This window comes from Cetorhinus maximus, chromosome 6 (genome assembly GCF_964194155.1).
Source record: "Cetorhinus maximus chromosome 6, sCetMax3.hap1.1, whole genome shotgun sequence".
Classification (NCBI taxonomy): Eukaryota; Metazoa; Chordata; class Chondrichthyes; order Lamniformes; family Cetorhinidae; genus Cetorhinus; species Cetorhinus maximus.
Window position 1 is genome coordinate 140034238 of NC_135884.1, and position 20441 is coordinate 140054678.

Genomic DNA, 20441 nt, shown 5'->3' on the forward strand with positions numbered 1-20441 from the left:
GCTGGATTTTCAGGCATGCACCCGACATACACGAGTGTGAAATAGCACACGATGACGTCGGCCGAGCGTCCCGACATCACCCTGCGCTCGCTCAATGTTTCAGTCGGCGGGCGCACACGGGAGTCGGCAGCCTGCCCGCCAACAATTAAAAGGGCCGTTGAGCCCATTAATCAATGAATTAAACTGAATTTTTCCCTGGCCCGTCCAATCCACGCGGCCTTTGGATTTTTGAGGAAACCTCATCCAGGGGCAGGATGAGGTTTCCGAGGTTAATCAAAAATAAAAATAAAAATGTTAAAATCTCATTTTTAACAGGTCCCTGCTCATGCGACAGAGTCACATGAGGGGGACATGTTTACCTTAATTTTAAAATCTTTATTTTGAAGGTTAGAAATCTTCGGCTCCCTGAGGTAACTCTCTGCCTTCAGGGAACTTTCACGGCGCGCTCCCCCACACCTGCGCTCGCTTACGCACTTGCCCTCCTTCCCACCCCACCCAGGCAGCGCTGAGCGTTTCACCGCGCGATTCACTCTGGCTGCCCGTTAATTGGCCAGCCAGCGTGAAATCAGGCGGTAGTTGGTTTCGTGGCCTCTCCTGGGCCTGACCACCGCGCCTGCCTGACGAGGTAAAAGCCCTGCCCCATGTGTAACATGGAGAGGAGAAATAGAATAACAAAACCAGATTCAGGTTCCCATTGTTTGCTAGCAGATTCTAGCACGACAAATTCAAGTTTCCAGGTTTTAAAATGGTGTAGCAGCTTGTGTCAGAGGCTAATTAACAATCAGAGATTGGCTAAGTAGATTTTCTATGAAGAGATTTCATGCTCATTCATACTCAATGGATGAAAATCGACCATTTTACCATTTAACCATCAAAACCAATCGATTCTTTCCATATTTGTCCTTTGTGTGTTTTCACTTATGGCTTGATACAAGAGAAAACGTGATCAGAATCTGGGAGGAAACTGCGCAGAGTGCAGCAGACAATGCTCAGCACCCATATCAAAACTTGCAGCTGCTGTAATATCAACATTTGGGCCGGTTCAACAACAATAACTTACATTTACATAGCACCTTTAAAGTAATAAAACGTCGCAGGGTGCTTCAGGGAGCACACAAAATTTGACACTGACCACATAATTAGGACAAGTGATCAAAAGATTGATCAGGGAGGTGGGCTTTATGAAGCATAAAGGAGATGAATGAAGAAGAGAGGTGGAGCGGCTGTTGGGGGGGGGCGAGGGTGAGGCGGATGGGCAGGGGAATCCCAGAACTTAGGACCTGGGCAGCTGAAGGCATGGCTGCCAATGATGGGGGTGATTAAAATTCAGGATGCACAAGAGGCCAGAATTAGAGAATCACAGACTTCTCAGAGGGTTATAGGGCTGGAGAAATTTATAGAGATAGGGAGGGGGGGTGAGGCCATGGAGGGATTTGAAAGCAAGGGTGAAAGTTTTAAAATCGAGGAATTGCAAGACCAAAAGCCAATGTGGTTCAGTGAGTAAAGGGACGATGCGTGAATGGAACTGGGATATGGACAGCAGAGTTTTGGGTGATCTCAAGTTTATGGAAGGTGGAAGGTGGAGGGCTGACTCAGTCTAGAGGAAGCAAAGGCAAAAGTAAGGGTCAGCAGCAGAAAAGATGTTCCTTAAAACCCTGCTTCATAGTGTGTACACTTTTTAAAACAATTACCAATGATGTAAATAGGTTTGCATTCATCTACAGTTGGCATTTGATAAATTGTAATCTGATAGTTCAGGTTGTGCAACATGTGGAAGATGCAAAGAGAAATAGGTTGAAAAATTCAAAATTGCATAACTGCTTAATGCATTCAATTCATTTGTCCACTATTTTAACAGAGGTGCTAGCCTAATTATTCTATATGGGTTAGTGTCTCCTGTAAAATGGGGAACAAATGAATTTGATATGAACTTACTAAGCATTCATCTGTTGACATTTAAAGAGTCCAGTTTCAAACCGAATTTGCATTAACTGAACTCTGATGAAGGGTCATACAGACTTGAAACGTTAACTCTGTTTCTCTCTCTCCACAGATGCTGTCAGACCTGCTGAGTTTTTCCAGCATTTTCTGCTTTTATCGCATTAACTGCCTCTGACTGGCCTACAGCTCTTGGCGGGTAGGACTTCTACTCCTGGGGTCTTTGATCTGGAGAAGGCCTGTGGGTGGCCCCTTAAGGCCGGTGGGCCTTCCCAGGGGAGGCAACGCGGGTTTCTCAAAGGCTTACCAGCCAGCAGCCGAGACCCCCAGACACCTCCATAAAATCACCCCCATGTTTCGTATGTTTCAGGCCCTCCAGAACCGCCCTCAGAAGGAAATGGGAGCAGGTGACCAGGAAGGTCAACTTCCGGCTTTTGGGCCTGAGGATCTGTCAGCAGTGCTAGAAGAAGTCTATTGCCGTGGCCTCATGCAGGGAATCCAGGTTAGCAAATATATCTTCAAATGGTATCTCCTGCTCACCACACCACCAACCTCACACACTGCTCAATGCACCATATCCCTATCATTCACCCATCAGTCCCTCGCACTCAGGACTGACATCCAGATACTTCACCTCACTCTCATTTAGCTACCAATGATGCCAGGCTCACAACCAGTTTTTGCTGCTTCCACATACATCCAGCTATTCAGCTATGGCAGGTATATCATCCAAACACATTGCTATGCAATCACTGATATCCTGCCATCTCTCTTTCAGGACAATGTGGCACAAAATAGAAGCAGGCAGAGCAGAATCGGCGGGGGGATAAGGATGCCTGGATTTCCTGAGCTCTACAGAAGAGGTGGTTCTCCGCATCATGGGGCCGGCTGTGGCAGAGCCTGTCACTGAGAACATTGAGGATAATGTTATGTTCCTGCTTTCTGTCCCTTCCCAACTCCCAGCAGACCCTCACCCTGCTAACCTGCATGATGAGCAAGCCACAGATGGTGTGACTATGGACATTTTGCTAACACCTCACCCCCTTCCCTCATGCCAACCTTCCCCTTCTGACTATCAGCTTTCAGACACCCAAGAACTACCACCTGCCCAGTCACAGCAACCTCAGGAGAAGGAGAGAGAGCAATTGAACTGCACTGATGAAGAGGCCACATTATTTGATCTGAGACTTATAACCACTAACTCAGATACTGACATCGCACATACTTTGGAGCTAGTATAGAACTGGGAATAGCACATGGTGAGTCACCAATCACGAGTGGGCTGCAGCCATGCCAGGGGTAGAGGATGGTTAGTTTGCCAGCTCACAGAGGGTGATATTGAAGACAGGTTGTGCTACAGGGGATACAGATGGGGACCTTGATAGGCATAGGAGAACACTGATGGGCATGCACACCAAGACGCTGAGTGCTTTGGTTAGTCTGCCAGACCGCCTCTCGTCAATGTCAAGGAGCATGGATGACCCACCTTGGCACAGTTTGCCCTTTCTGCAGCCTCTTGCTCCATCTCCTTATCATGCTACTCACCCAGAGGCACTGCAACTGCAGTCTCAATACCTGTTGCAGCCTTTGTGTGGACAGGTACACCTAATCCTCTGACTTCACTATGAGGATGCAGCAACACTGCCAAACCAGGAACTCATCACAAGACCTCCAAAAACACTCCCGATCCTTTTTGAGTGACATGCAAACATGTCGAATGGGCATGCATGGTCTGAATTTGAGCAATGGGTGTTTCCTCAGCCGGTAGGGCTGTGTGATGTCGGGATGGTTCAGTTGCTTCCAGCGCATGCAGCAGAGGTCCACACAGGCTGTTGTCTGTGCCAGAAGCAGCCGCCATTGCAATACACACCAAGAGAGGGCTGCTGGAGGTAGTGCTATGGAGATGTAATTCTTGCCCTGTATATTGAGTGATGTAACAATGCAGGAGAATCGCAATATTGCTGAAATGATCTAGGCCCACCAAAGACGCAATCATTGACTTATTTATTACATTCTGTGTAATACTCAATTTGCAAAAAGCCTGATAGGCTTTTCTTTTCTTTTCTAACCAATAATGCTGCCAAGCATTTGTCCCACTGTATTAATATTGATTTTGCCATCCTAAATCCTTCCATAGCATTATACGAAAGCAATGCATGTTCTACATGGGAGATTCTATATGTACACCCCTATTCAAAGGGTAAAATGGTAAAATGGTCAAAGTCCTATCTATTGACCTGTCTTTAGGAACTCTACCATCTTAGATGACAGAAGTGAATGTACTATCGCCAAGTATGTGGATGACACAAAAAATAGGTGGGAAGGCAAGTGGTGAGGACGATACAAAAACTCTACAGAGGGGTATAGACAGGTTAAGTGAGTGGGCAAAAACTTGGCAGATGGAATATAACGTGGGAAAATGTGAGGTTATGCATTGTGGCAGGAAGAATAGAGGAGCTGAATATTATTTAAATGGAGAAAGACTGCAGAAAGATACAGCACAGAGGGATTTGGGAGTCCTCGTAGATGAATTCCAAAAAGCTAACATACAAGTTCAGCAGGTATAGGGAAGGCAAATGGAATGTTGGCCTTTATTTCAAAGGGAATGAAGTATAAAAATAGGGAAGTCTTGCTAAAACCATACAAGGTACTAGTTAGAACATACCTAGAATACTGTGAACAGTTTTGGTCCCCTTATCTAAAGAAAGATATACTGGCATTGGAGGCAGTCCAGAGAAGGTTCACTAGGTTGATCCCGGGTTTGGAGGGATTTTCTTATGAGGAGAGGTTGAGTAGGTTAGGCGTGTTAGAAGAATGAGAGGTGGCTTTATTGAAACATATAAGATTCTTAGGGGCTTCGACAGGGTAGATTCTAAGAGGTTGTTTCTTCTTGTTGGAGAGTCTAGGACCAGAGGGCATAATCTCAAAGGGGTCATCCATTTAAGACAGAGATGAGGGTGAATTTCTTCTCTCAGAGGGTAGTGAATATGTGGAATTCTTTAGCGTAGGAGGCTGTAGAGGCTGGGTTGTTGAGTAAGTTCAAGGCTGAGATAGACAGATTTTTAATCAGTAAGGGAACCAAGGGTTATGGGGAAAAGGCAGGAAAGTGGAGCTGAGGATTATCAGTTCAACAATGATCTCATTGAATGGTGGAGCAGACTCGATGGGCCGAATGGCCTACTTCTGCTCCTATGCCTTATGGTCTTATGGTTATGGTCAAAAACCTATGCTCATAGTTGTCTATCTTTGTGCTGGATATACTAACGATTTTAAAATCATTTTTTTGTAATGTAGAATGTTTTATGAATTGCATTTTATATTGTTTGTTCAAGAGATTATTTTATACAACAATCTGATATTTCATTGTTTAACTTCTGCTTATTATGCTCTCCTTTTTTGGAAATGCCACGAAGGGCATATCTTATTGAATGGATATTACAGAGGGTGTTTTTCACTGGTTTCTGTTATAAAGAGATATCATTCCGGCTGCTGATTTCAGACAGCTTCTGAGTGAAATGTATGCTGTAGAAATAGAATTGAATTGTTCAGCTCAGATAAAAGGTAATCAGCCTGAAACATTAACTTTGTTTCTCTCCCTGCGGATGCTACCAGACCTACTGGGTGTTTCCAGCGTTTTCGATTATTTCAGATTTCCAGCATCTGCAATGCTTTGCTTTTGTTAATTGTCTGTTACAAAGAGAAATGCTTCAGCATATGATATGTTAGATCAGTGCTGTTGTTCACCAAGCGCTAGTTTTGTTATGGAAATTCATGGCAGTTGCTCGCTTTTTTTATATAGCTCGAACATTTTATGGTGGCAAACAGGGAGGAAATATGCCAACGGGATGAAGTTTGACACATGCAGTTATTTTTGACATCCCTGTTGTTATAAAATCAACCAGTAAATTTTCAGAGATTGCAAAAGAATCACAAATGCAGGAAACAGATAAAAGAGCAGAAAATGCTGGAATAACAATTCTGCAAAGAGAAGAAACTGAATTAACATTACACATACCAGAATGGTCTACCAGGAAAGCATTGTTGGGCTCTTAAATTATGGCTCATGTCTGGCAATGTGATCTTCATGCTGGGATGATGATAGTGTCAGAAGATGCCTGGAATGCAACAAACTAATTCAGACATTTCATCACCAAGGAGTTTAACATTGGAACAGTTTCAAGATTGAAAGGCTTCCTATTTATTAGCACCAGCGGAGAACCAGAAAACACTTGTGGTGAAATTAGTATCTTTATGGGAACAGTACTTCGTATGCCAGACACGTAATCCTTTCACATCATCCCAACCCATCCCCTTCTTCCAATTGTACCCTGATCCCATCTATTCCCCCCTCCCATGCCATTTCCCTCATTCTATCCCCCCCTTTCCCTTCCATGTACCTCCATGACCCAAACTCCCAACACCTCCCCCTACCTCTCCACCCCCCTCCCCCAAGCCTAGGGTAACTTTATTATTGGCCTCCGCTTATCTTCCATCCCACAAAAAAATTTGTGGTGAAATTAAGGCTGGAAGTTTCCAGCTCCTCACACTGTTGGGATCTTCTGGTCCCGCCGATATGAACGGAGATTTCAATGGCTTGCCGCTCCTGCCACAGGGGAACCCACCGCAGAGAGACAGGAAAATTCTGGTCTATATCTTTACTGCAACAGTACTCCTTTAAATCCCATCTATGCCATCTCTCTCATGCCATATCCAATGCTGTTCCTTTAATCCGTCTCGTTTCATCCCTATCCCACCCCCCATCTTATTCCTGTTCTTCCTCTGTCATTCCCATCCCCTCTCCCATTTCACCCATGTATTCCACCCAGGCCATCACTCCCCTGCCACCCCTTCGCCATGCCGATCACTCCTCCCTCCCATTTCCCCCACGCCACCACCGCCTTCCCATGGGGCTCCGCCGTGGCGGGACCAGCGAGCCATTGAAACCTTCGTTCATATTGGCGGGACCAGAAGATCCCGCCATTCCCCCTTCCCCAATCCTGTTAAGTGCTTCATTGGTGGGGTAGCTTCGCTAAACTCTGCTGGCCTGAACCTTTGGGGAGCCAGTTGGTTAATTGGATATTTTAAAGCTTTATTTTTAATATTCAGTGCTGGATGTATCCAGGCACCGTCCACCAAATAAATCCGCCAACAAATGCACCCTTTAAACTGACCAATCAACACTGTCTAGACAGGCAATAACTTGAGTATTATTATTATAAATTGTTTCTACCCATTGTTCACTTGGTAAGTATTGTCAGAAAAACCTGAAGAATTTAAATTGTCAGAAGCTGCTCTAGTTTTACAATTAGAGCTGTTTACATTTTTACAGTGAAAATAAATGTTACTTTAGAAGCTTGTAGCACAAACTTCACTCTTACCTCATGGGTGCAGTATTTACTGCCAGTTTGGCGTTAACACACTGAGGTGTGCATTGATGTAAAAATGAAAGGGCCTGGTTTTCCCTGTGAGGACGAGAAACAGAGATCGGGACTGTTTACCTGTCCCGAGTTCAGCCCTGAGGGAAGCAATTGCCAATTGAGATGTTCAAGGTGGCACCCATTTAATTGGCAAGGAGACAGATTCTCCATTCCATTACGGATGGTGCGCAGGCTCTCAAAACTGGAGGGCCAATCACGGGCCTTCCAGCTTGAGAGGTGCAGCAGGCTGTGGGGGGTAAGTAAGAAGGGTGCGGTGCTTCAACATGGAGGCACCCTCTCGCCAACTTTTTTAAACGATCAGCAAAATAGGTTCAGAAGCCAGGTCAACCATTGTTGGGGCGGCGATGGTGGTACTGAAGTGGGGAGAGTGAAGGCAGGCAGGGCCACTCTTACAGGGCAGCCTTTGGCTACTCTCAGACCCAAACAGGAAATGAGGACCCCTTGGCCTGCCTGGAGCCCTGGCCTCATGGTCTGCCACAAGCTGCCTGTCTCCAGGCAACTAAACTGAGCCCCACCGGGTATGGGAACCTGGAGGCTGACTGGAAAATTCCAGTTGGTCTCCTTCAATTGGACTCAGTAAGGCTCTTAAGATGAGCCTGATGATTGTGGAGGCAGGTAGGTCTGCTATTCCCCCATTATCCTCTGTTTTGTATCTGGTTGTAAACATCAAAATTCATCCCTTGATATTGTCTCTCTTTCCCTGTTCTTCTCCTTCCTTGCTCAGATTTGCTGCATCTTGGGCGCTGCCTTTACCTCATCAGCAATCTGTCCCCAAGCGAACTAGGCTGATTATTTTCAGGGAGGTTGCTGTTCTGTAACAACAATGACAATCCTCCTTTCTTTCGCTACCTCAATAACTGCCTCCATTGCTTGGTTGTCAAATGTGTATGTTGGCACCCTTGCCATGTGCACACTTCAGCAAAATTTTCAAGTCAACCCCCTGGTCTATTCTGCTGTCCCTTCTCATTCCAAAGCGTAGGGGCTTAAATGCAACTTTGCACCACTTAACAACTGCTCTTCATTGTAACCAGCTGCAATGTGGTGAAACGGCATTTTTTGTTTTTGCAAAAGTATACTTCATAAAATAGCTAAAAGAATATTACGAACCATCTCAAATTGTCATAACAGGAAAGTACATTAGCGTTCACCTTTTTCCCATAGCCCTGAATTTTCGGCTCAGCGAGTGGGGGGCGAGGCCCGCTCGTCAAGGCATATAATGATGCTCAGTGATGTCGAGCGGGCGACCCAACGTCACCACACGTCATTTAGATTTTCAGTACGGCTGCGCGCCCGCCAAATTGTCAAAGGCCTATTAAGGCCATTTAAAAATCAATTAAAGCAATAAACTGAGCTGCCCATCGAACCTTAAGGTTGGTGGGCAGGCAAAGAGCCCAGGCAGCCTTTGCATTTTTCATGGAACCTCATCATGACGTTTCATGAAGGGTTTATAAATTAAATAAATGTCTTCAGTAATTTTCATTGACATGTCCCAGCTCATGTGACACTGTCACATGAAGGGACATGTCCTAAAATCTTTTCTTTTCTTTATTTAAATTTTTGAAACTTAATCTAATCTCCCTGAGACACAGAGGTGCCTCAGGGAGATTTCTGCGCTCTTTCACGCGCATGTGGGAAAGAGTGCAGGCCTAGACTCAGGGAATTTCCAGCCCGCACAGGGAGCGCTCAGCGCTTCCGGGTGCACGTCACGCTGGGCGGGCCTCCATTGGCCCGCCCACATAAAATGGCGGCATGGACCCGATCGGGGGCGCCAATCGGGTTCACGCCCGCCCCCACACAACCCCCCCGACGGGGGAAGAATTCTCCCCATAGAGCATGTTGCACTTTGAGGTGCCTCAATACAATCGTATTCACTTTATACATTCAAGGACATGCCTATAGTGTAAAGGGGACAACACGGTTACCAGCCCCTCAGTGTACTATGGCTGATAGGCCTTACACACTGGCCTTTCCCCATCAAATTGCACAATTCACAATTGCAGTAAAAAGCACACATTGGGGGTTAACCAGCAGGCAAGAATTCTCCCAAAAAGCTTCTAGTAATACACAGTTAAGCTGTGATTGCTGTATCAAAGCCATAAAGAGCAGATATTGAAATGAGTAACAATGTGTTGACTGTCCCGGACAGCAGTGATATGAGCTAGATTGGCTTCTGTTGACTTAAAAGAACGCAGACAGTTTTCAGTTTGTTTAGAGCAAGAGGATTAGTGGAGTTTAAAGATTCTCAATAGGTTAAGTGGTTAACAAAGGAACTAGGGGTTATAATGTCTGATTACAGAAGGAGCAGATAAGCTCACAAAATGATTAAAACATTTGAAGGACCAAATTGACGATAATTTTAAATATCCGAGTAGCTTCTGTTTGGAAAATAACAAAAACCAAAGAGTTGGCAGCTCTGAATACAAGTTCTGCAATTCCATAAATTTTAACCAAAATTCATGAGCCTTTGGCGAATAAGTGTTTCTCCATCGCTAACTGTGACTGATCGCATAAGTAACTAAGACCACTGGTTTTGATTTTCACAAAAAAACGGGCAGAATTGGAGAACGTGATCCCCAAAGTGCTGGTAAAAATTCCAGAATCCCATGTAATAAAAATACAATTTGACTCATACAGCCACTATAAACCAACGGGCCTGATTATGAGAAATAGCAGTCCCTTTGTCCATTATCTGCAAGATTTTCAGCTCTCAGCGATAAAGGGACGGAGTTGCAGAACTTGATCCCAAAAGCACTGCTAAAAAAAGTAATAAAAAGTGGAATCTAACTTATTCAGTCACCACAGACAGCAGCTTGCAAATAACAAAAACGAGTGTGATATTAAAATAGTCAAGATGACAAACTTAAATCTGCAGTGCTCTTGAGCATTGTTGGTTATTTTTGTCTCCCCGCACAAGCTTTGGCCCAAATCTAGCGCATGCTTGGTTAGTTCTCCCAAGAAATAGGCTTGCATCAATCTTGCACCAGTAGTGGTGTGAATGTGGAACCTACTTTTTCAATACTTTTAACTTAAAACAGCAACATTTTTAAAAGTACAATTTTGCTTGGTGGTGGTGAATAGATAATAGGCGCATGGTTCTGTATAATTCCTTAGCTTTAGGTTATAATATTAGGACTACAATTACAAATTATCCTTTGGGGGCATATTTGTCAGGCTTCAGGTTTGGGTTTGTTAAAGTTGGAAAGACATAAATCAGAAACTTAAATACAACTGTCTGGTGCATGAATCTCCCTTGACCACCTGGAAAACATTGCCTTGCCCTCTGCAACCCCTCACTTTGACATTTGAGGAAAATTTACATGTCAACAGTACTCAGCAGGGAGCATGAATGCATTCTCTGAAGAAAAGTGAATGCTTGCTTCTTCACCTCACCACCAAGAGCCATGTGAAAAGTACCTAGTCTGTCTCAGATTACCCTGACTCAAAAATTTAAGCAACAGGTGAAGCTAGCTGGCTCACACTGACACTATGCAATAGGCACACAAGTTAAATTCTCCACAAAGAGCATGCCTGCCGTCACGCCAAAAGACGCTCTGCCTACCACACAAATTAATAATGTGGTATATGAATTTCAGTGCTGGTGTGATGCTAGGTATGTAGGCCATATGTCTCAATGGCTGATGGATCCTATCAAACAGCATGTCCCTTTGACTGTTCGCAACTGACCACACTTAACCAGCCCATGCTTGCAAAACTCAGAACATAGTGTCCAACATTAGATGTGATTCGGCAATTACACAACACTTACTCAACAATCCTGATTCTGCAAAGAATTACACTAACAGCCAATTTAGGATTATCAGTCGGGCTCGGAGTGTGACTCACACATGCTATAAACTACACATATTCACACCCACGGCCCTGCCTTTGCAAACAAAAGAACATGTCCATGCATTGCACCTTTTTCAACTAAACAAAAGCTTAGGGGACAGTCATTCTCTGGTTCATTCCCCATCATAATATCTTGAGCAATCAGCGTCAACTTGCCTGGATTGAATTTAAACAAGTTAACCATTCCCTGGTGCACTTTCTATGGCAACACCTCCACTGGTCAGACTCCACTTGCCAACCAATCAGCATCCTTCTCTCATGCAGCATGAATTGTTGTTCCCTTTGAGATTTTGTATTCCTGCGATCCTGTCCTGATAAGTGTAAGACGAAAAGCTTTGACAACATGTCTCTTTTTTTCAGTAATGCATTAGCTCCTTTCTGTTTCTCTCTCCACAGGTTCTGCCTGACCTGCTGGGCATTTTCAGCATTTTCTATGTTTATCTCAGATTTCCAGCATCTGCAGTATTTTGCTTTTGTTTCCATAATTATCTAAATTGGAACAAAGGCCGTAAATGTGGTCCAAAGTTTATCCACAATATTATCTTACAGATAAAAGACAGACAGATTTAGAAAACCAATTCTTCTAATATTTAAGGAGTTTGCATGATCTAATGCCTGACTACCTGGAAAAGTTATAATAACATTGCATTCCAGCTGGTTTGTAGTTTGGCTTATATGTTTATGATTTAGTTAAATGTGTAAAAAGATGTAACTTTCCTCTCAGTCTTAAATATAACTCATACAAAATTATGAAAAAGTAATAATGGTTTAATAACAATACTGTTTCCTGTACATTTTATAATAGTGATGACACTTGTCTCTTATGAAATAAACTGCATGACTATTATCAAATATATCTCTAATTTATGCAGAATGAGTTTAGAAGTGAATCTGAATTATAAATTGCAAAACCCTGCATCGCATTAATTTATAATCTCATGATCATTTACCCTCATATTATTCATAGATGTTACACTGTTGTTTCATCCAAACAACCTATAAATTGTGGATGATTTACGCTAGTTCCCATTTGTGTTGGTATTCTGAACTTAGTTAAAAACTCAACATTGCATTGTGTCTTCCCTGTATGACATTAGGGTGCAAACCATTGAACGTAGAAAAAAGATTACAACAGAGCTCCGCACGATTCAGTTTGTAGGTGCACCAGTCAGTCTCTACTGAACTGTTAGGGAAGGACCCAAATTCACTCCTCAGTCTGTGCTGAATTTGGTAAAGACAGCTGGCCATCACAATTGTTCTCTCCAAAGAAACCAACTAGAAAATGCTTCCATATGAATAGCTGGTGAGGATAAATTAAACTCAGTTCTGATGCCTCCACAGTCAAATAGCCTGCCAACACGCAAAATTGAGAAGAGTAGGCAAGGGACTGGTGAGCAATCAATACATGTGAAACCATTCCATAACTTCAAGAGAGGAAGAAAAAGAGGGTGGGGGAGTTCACAGAATCACAGAATTGTTATGACACAAAAGGAGGCCATTTGGCCCATCGTGTCTGCACTGGCTCTCCGAATGAGCAACTCACTTAGTGCCATTCCCCTGCCTTCTCTGCATAACCCTGCACATTTTTTTTGTTCAGATAACAGTGTAAACTAATTCCCTTTTGAATACGTCAATTGAACCTGCCTCCACTCCACTCTCGGGCAGTGCATTCCAAACACTAACCACTCAGGTCAGAGAATTGCAACTGAATTTACATTTATGTAGTCACACTTGGTCACTGTAGTTTGTTTCAACCTCATTTTAAATTAAAAATGTGATGCCTGATCCAAGAAAAATTCTGATCTAAGCATAGAATTCCAATTCTCCAAACCACTTCTCATCTATTCCTATTATGCAGAATGTTTGGTCCACTTAAAGTGCATGAATGAAGAATTGTAATGTAAACATGAAATCATTCTCAATTATCCTTTTTCAAAAAAACACACAGTCATTAAATCTAATTCACCCGCATATTTTATTGAGGGACACAGTTAGAAGTCTGTATGTTTCACATATCATATATGATTTTGGTCAGTGGAATCTGTTATTGTGATTGAAGTGCTGAATGAATTATTGAACAGGTTGCATTACAAAGATCTGAGAATTAGCTGTTTTTATCTGCAGTTGATAGAAAAGGGGCTTTAAGCATAATCCCAATTCATCCATAATGTTTCTTGGCAAACTAGTGATGCATTATTCTACCGTCATCCAAAAATGGAAAACATAATCATTATCAGATTCGTAGATCACACTGCTGGTGACATGAGGATCAATGTGGAATAGATCAAATGTAATCAAGATCCCCCCAATTACATTTGTAGAGTGCATTGTTAGCCACATAAGGAATAGAGTCATGAGTACAGCCTGGCATTATTCACACATGCAAACAAGATATTTCAAAATATTGCTGTCTGGAAGTGCATATACCAATGTATAAGCATAGACACTATATACAATTACTTTCTATCCTTAGATAAATGTCGGCTAGATGTTAATTTTCCTGTGGTTTCAAAAGATAAACCTTAGGAAACTTCTTCATTTTTAATTAACAGTGTAACATAATGCATGTTAAATAATATATAAAATACAACATAATATATTTATAATATAGCTCATTTAATATTTGTAATATAGAGTCCAATTGTTAAGAATGAATTTGTGCAATTACCTTTCTGAAACCAGCACCATTTTTATTTTCAGCTTCCACTGATAACTAGTTGCTGAGAACTGTACAGATCAGAAAGGGATCATTCTCTGATTTGCTCTGTAGCCCTGTGGAAAGGGCCTTGCATCAGCTTTCTGCATCCCAGAGATGGTGCAGCTCAGTTCGAAAGCTGAGTGTAAGGTTGTTCTGTGACCCTGTGTTGACACTCCCGACCCCCCTGGCATCGCCTTCCACCTGCCCACCGTCACCTACCAGCCAGAACCCTTTTCTTTCTGGGATGTCCAGATGAACATGCACATTCCCTACCTTCCCAAGAATCACACTCCCGTCTACATTGACCTCTCTGACCTCCTCCTTTCCACCCAGGGGTGTCTGCCTCTGAGTCACCACTAACCACCCTCGCTGTCCCTTCTACTGCTACCGTCGCACCCTTACCCTCCAACCCTACCGGCTCACTCTCAGCCTCTCATTCTCACCATCACTTCCTATCACGCCCACCCTCATTTCGCTCCCCAGGAGGCAGTAATCAACTCCACAGATCGTTCCCTTGCACATTCACCTGGGCATACGTCCTTACTCATTCCTCTACCCTTACTTAATGCTCTACCCTTACTCCTTCCTCCCTCCGGACTCCTTCCTCCCTCTGGACTCTTTCCCCCACTCTGAACTCCTCCCACCCCCTAAATCCTTCCCCCCTCTGAACTTCTTCCTCCCACTGAAGTCCTGCCCCCATCTGAACTCCTTCCTCCCCCTGAGGTCCTGCCCCCTCCGAGCTCCTTCCTCCCCCGAAATCCTGCCCCCCTCTGAATTCCTTCCTCCCTCCGAGCTCCTTCCCTTACACCTTCCTCCCCAGTTGCCGCATCTTCCCCGTTAAATCATCCTCCCCCCTGTACTTCCACCCCCCCACAACCTCACCTCCCCAACACTATCGTTCCCCTGCTCCCAACTTCACCTTCCCCCTCTGCTGACACCATCATTTCCCCCATCCCAACCTCACCCCCGCTCCAGTACACCTTTCCCTCCTAGCCAAACCTACACCTTCCTCTCCACCCCAAACTCGACAATCATCCTTAGCAGACCATGGCCAAGATGATGATGTCCTGAAGCAGACCCTCAACGGTGACCTTCCAACTTCCGTGAGCTGCTTCGTAGCGGAGCCATGTCCACGCGAATCCAACCAGCATGCCATGGATGTTTCTCCAGATTCCAGTTGCTGTCGAGCTCCAGCATCTTCTCCTCCTTGGGTGTCCGCGATGTGAGCAAGGCCCTGGCGGTAAGTCCCAACTTCTGCACATCACACTTGTCATGACATGTTCTGCACGGTATGGTTTCCCACCAACGTGGGTGGTAAATTTGATGTGGGGGATGATTCCAGTGAGTTGGGCTTATAATGATATGCAACATCTGATGGCGTGAAATGCCACTGATGGGTGGAGCGGACAATTGCAAACTGGTTTCATGATGGCATGTAACCGATTTTTGGCCCTCCCGCCATGTTATCCACTCATGCTTGCCATGACAGCCAATGTCAATGGGCACGGAAAATTGCGGTCAATATGAAGATGAATTTCCTGCACAGATTTCTGAAGCTGTAGATTTGGCCTCAGCTCCTGCTCTGAAGGACAACTTTAGTGGAAAGAAGATTTCCAGCCTAGAACGAAGCGTGGACATCAATTTACTTTCACCTAAGGTAACAGGCTCTAGCAACTCTCTGGCAGTGTGACTCACATGCACTCCCGCATTTTGTTTTCCCTGGACAACTCTTTATGGTCAACCAGCGATGTACAAGGCATTGCATTAGCCGGTTCATTGGGACAAAGGTCTGAATGCTGCCCTGCCACAGCAAACACAGCCAATTCTTCAAAAAAGATGAGACCTCATGTGCTTTGGCTGTAGATTGGAAAAGCTACCAACCTCTAGGACCTCACCTTCCAATGGGTCACTCGGTAGTATGATGGCTTCTTCCTCATTACCTTCTTCCGGGAAGAGCCAACCCAGGTCCATAAGGTCTCCTTGCAGATGGCCACTGTCTGCTGCAGTGCCTCCTGTATCCAGTTTTGAAAAGAATTGAGAGAGCCACAATCTCAATATCTATCCGGGGCCTACTGAATGGTGCCTCTGTGATGGAGAATAAATCACTGCTCAGTGAATCAACCTCACCCACTGCTGTCGGATGGAAATTCACTGCTTCTACACACGCCTTCAGAAATTGTTCCATGCAAGTCATCCAGTTGTCCAATTGCAGGTCATCATCCGGTTTTTCCAGGATACCCTGTAATATACCGGCATCACCATATTCAATAAGAATATGCGTTGATTATGAACAACATAGAGGGACGCAACGATCTGTCACTTCTTGTAGCAGAGTGGTAATTAGGTGACCTTTTATTGGAAGGTTTGTGCAACCTGGATCTTGTAATTTAGTATCTAACAGATGGAGGGGGATTGACTGAAGCCAGTCCAGATGAGCTGCTAGTATTGTAACACCAGCTCCAGTGTCAATTTTAAAGTCAGTGTCAAAGCCTATAATTTCCACTGTAACTGACCAATAGTCCGGATAGTAAAACCATTTACTTCCCCTAGAAATTCTGTATTTTCATCTCTGTCATTAGTTCCAATTTCTTGGATGCCGTGCATTTCGTAAATATTCTCTTGTCTTCTTCCTGCACTAAAGTTGTTCGACTTACAGGAGCACTTGAAATGTCCAGTCTTCCCACACTGGAAACAATCTGTGTCCCCTGCTGGCTAATCTTGGCGTTTGTGCTGTTTCTTTGTACCGCAGCTTAAGCATCTCAAGATGGCTGCTGTGGGGTTTCCTGCCCTTTTGCCCATTTTGGCAGGCTTTTGAGTGGGTGAGACTGCCACCATTGGGCCTACCCAGTTAATGGAATCATCTAGAGCCTAGGATTATAATGGTTGATGGATTATAGCCTGATTTACCTCTCTGAGTTCAGCCTGCCTCGCGTATTGAACCACTTGACCCAGGGTGCGGTCGTGAATAAGTTCATGTTTCAATGCACCGTATCAATAGGAGCTAGCTGGGCAATATAGGTTGATAAGAAATAATTTGACAGATTCCCCTGGTCTTTAGGATCTTTGATTAAAGCACACTCATTCAATCACGAGGTTTTGTTTTGGGCTAAAATACGTGTCAAAGGCCTTAAGGATGGTGTCAGAGTCCGCAGAGGTCTTTTTCACCCCCTGTCTGAAGAGGACATCATTCTACAGTGAAAAGGAATAAACTAACCTGGTGCTTCTGCTCTTTAGCATGAAGGCCCAATGCTACTCAATACTGGCCATTTTTGGCCTCTCTGTGGGCTGCTGAGACTTTCGAACAGGAGGGTTTGGGGCAGTGACTGCTCACTGGGTACTGACATCGTTACTACTTTCCAGTTAGCCTCCTTCTCCGGTAGGCTTGTAGATTCTTCTTTCTACCAGGCTTTCTTGCACTTCCTCACTGTGGTATCCCATCGATGGCACCAACCCTTTGTTAGATTGGTGTCACCACCGCTGCTACCATATTTCATATACTGGTGGCGTGGTTGCTGGTTGTGTGGCCTATCTTATCTAGAGAGACTGTAGTTTTACTCTGTTAGTTACTCCAATCTGGTTTCTTAACACTACATTGGAAAGCTTACAGAGTAGATATGTCTCTCCTGAGTACAGACTGATCCATCCTCTCTCCCACATGATGCTGTTACATCATGGTCTACAACACTCATTGCCATAACTATCCTATTAACTCATTGTACGACACATATCGGCTGGAATTTTCCGGTCCCGTCATTGTGGGACTTGCTGCGGGCGGGGGCAGAAAATCCCACCCATTATGTCTTGTAAAGCTATTTGAGATGGGAAAATGAATCCATTTGGAGGTGGGATGCCAGCAACAATCAACAATAGACGCTACTAACAGTGTTGCCATTCGTGCCCTTTAAACCAGCCAACACTATGATAGATAACCTGTTACTGTTGATAATTTTGATTTCCTGATATTATGGTCACATATACTAATTCATTTGGATTATGTACATTTTCCTCTTCTTTTTGCTTAGCCTTACCGAAAGCATGACTTAGTTTACTGGTAATTGGTAAATGTTTTTCATGCTTTAAGATAACAGTTGTTACTCCAATACGCATGGACATGGAAATATTACTTGTGTATGAAAGTTGGTCTAAAAAACTTGACATGAGTATATTTTTTAAAAATTTGTTCTTTGGATGTGGGTGTCACTGGCCCAGCCAGCATTTTTTGCCCATCCCTAACTGCCCTTGGCATTAGTGAGTGAACCAAATGGGCTTTTACAACAATCATTTCACGGCTATCCTTAGATTTTTAACTCCAGATTTTGGCTGAATTCAAATTTCACCATCTGCTGTGGTGGGATTGGAATTCCTGGTTTCTAATGTAGTAGGCTGGAGCACAAGGCCAGGGACAATATCACTGTGCCACCACCTCCCACAGTCACAAGTTGTAATCTTTTCCTTTGTCTCTTTCTATGGGTATTGGAAACAGCAGCAAAGCTGTACCCTCCTTGATTTAATATTTTATTGAAATTATCATGTATTTTCTTACTATTTAAATCTGGAGGGGTGAATTGTGCGATCATTTCCATGATAAACCTCCTTGATTATAATCCTGAACCAGCGAGTGACTCCAAATGACCAACCACACAGAACTTTGGAAAAGAGCTTCAAAATATACTGTGTTCATATTTTATTTGGAGGCAGCTTCTGAGATATTTGGGCAGCTGTTCACTAGAAATAAACGCTAATGGGAAAGTTTTCCACTGGCGAATATTTACCAAGTAGCAAATTTGTCAGCTCTCAGTGCTCAAGCGTTGACATCAGTGTTATATTCTGATGATGAATGTTTTTTTTTTAAAAGGGAATTTTGAATCTACCGGACAGCGGGGGGGAAAAAAAAGCTATTGCATTTTTAAAATTCCAATGGCTTTGGTAAATACAATGATGATCATGAAGTTAAACAAAAAAAGTTATGCATGGTTTGACGGACAATTCACTCTCCTTCACTCTTTGCTCATATATGTCTCTGTCAGTGCAAGGGGTCCGGCATCCTGTCAGAAAGGACTGAAAGATGGGTCCCAACTGGAACAGGCTGATAATCGATCTGCAGCCCAAAACTACAGCAGAGACCCAGCTTCTGACAGAGGTGCTAACCCCACCGCTCCCCAGGGTCCTGTCAATCATGACTAAAGGTGAAGAGTTGGGGGGGAGGAGGTGGAAGAGGATGAGACGAGCACCGCAGGAACCTTAAAAAAGCCACACACACAACAAGCAGCGGAATCGGGCTGTGTGTGTTTGTATGTGTGTGTGTGTGTATGTGTCTCCGGAACCAGCTTTTCAGAGATGAAGACGTTGTTTGCTCTGGTAGGTATGAGGAAACACAATCAGATTGTCTGCTTCCTCACTCTGATTTGTGTGTGTTTGGGGGGGGAGGCTATAATTGACCCTAGTTTGTTTGCATGCACATGCTGGTAGATTGTCAATACTGCTAACTACATGACTAACAAGATAAATGTTTGGAAATCTATGCGTCCAGTCTGCTGGGGTTTTTTTTTTAAAAATAAAAAAAAATGCACATTCCATTATTTTTCTGTTGCCTAAGAGATTTTCTGTCTTCAGAAAATGTTTCGTGTCCGGGCTTGGGGAAGGAGTGACAGTAGTTACCCGTGTTAATTTATATCATAGGAGGCTCTTACACTGCCTAGTCCCCGCCCACTCTTTTTTAGTCCCCCTTTAACTTTTCCCCAGCCTGCCCCTTTATATGCCGTAGCATTTCGTATTTTCAGCTGTGAGCTGACCCTGAAAAGAGCTCGGCGGCGCCAGCAATTTTCCGTCCTTTGTACAGCTGTCTATAAGTCTCAGTGTTGATTGGTGTATTGTAGCTGACAGTGTTTTGACGGGCCAAGTCTCGCTGTATCAGCTTGATCCAGAGAGGTCTTCCTTCCAGTGTGCTGGGAGCAGCAGTCTCCAGTACCCAGAGAGATTTATGCTGCCTGAATCTGTGCCTCTCTTTTTTCTCCTTGCTCCTGCTTTCAAGGATGTAGCACCATTTAGGGCCCTTTTCACTTTCCTTGTTTTAATCTATGGCTATTGAACGAGGCAAGAGAAATCTTTCTACTTGAGGGTGCACTGTGCAAACTACACAGTGCAGCAAAAAGCCCTCATTAAAACCACTGTTTCCACAGACAAATGTCTGCCAAAGATTTCGTCCATCAAAGAGGGAGAGGCTTTGTGGCCATCTAACTAACACACCTAAGGTGCAAATGATCTCTTTAAATGTTATTATATTGTTTCTGCTTACAACCATATCAAGAAAAGGTTTACTAACAAACATTTTTCATCCCAAAGATGCAACCTTTTAAAAACATACCCAGTGTGTCAAGGATCTATATTTGATCATTGATTATATTCCCATGTTTTTAAGTTGGTCGGTTTACTCCTCCTTCTGTTGCCTCCAGTTTACTTTTTCTTTACTGTTTCAAAAGGCCCAGTGCTTTTCTCCTTTTTGCCTCGTCTCTGAAGGC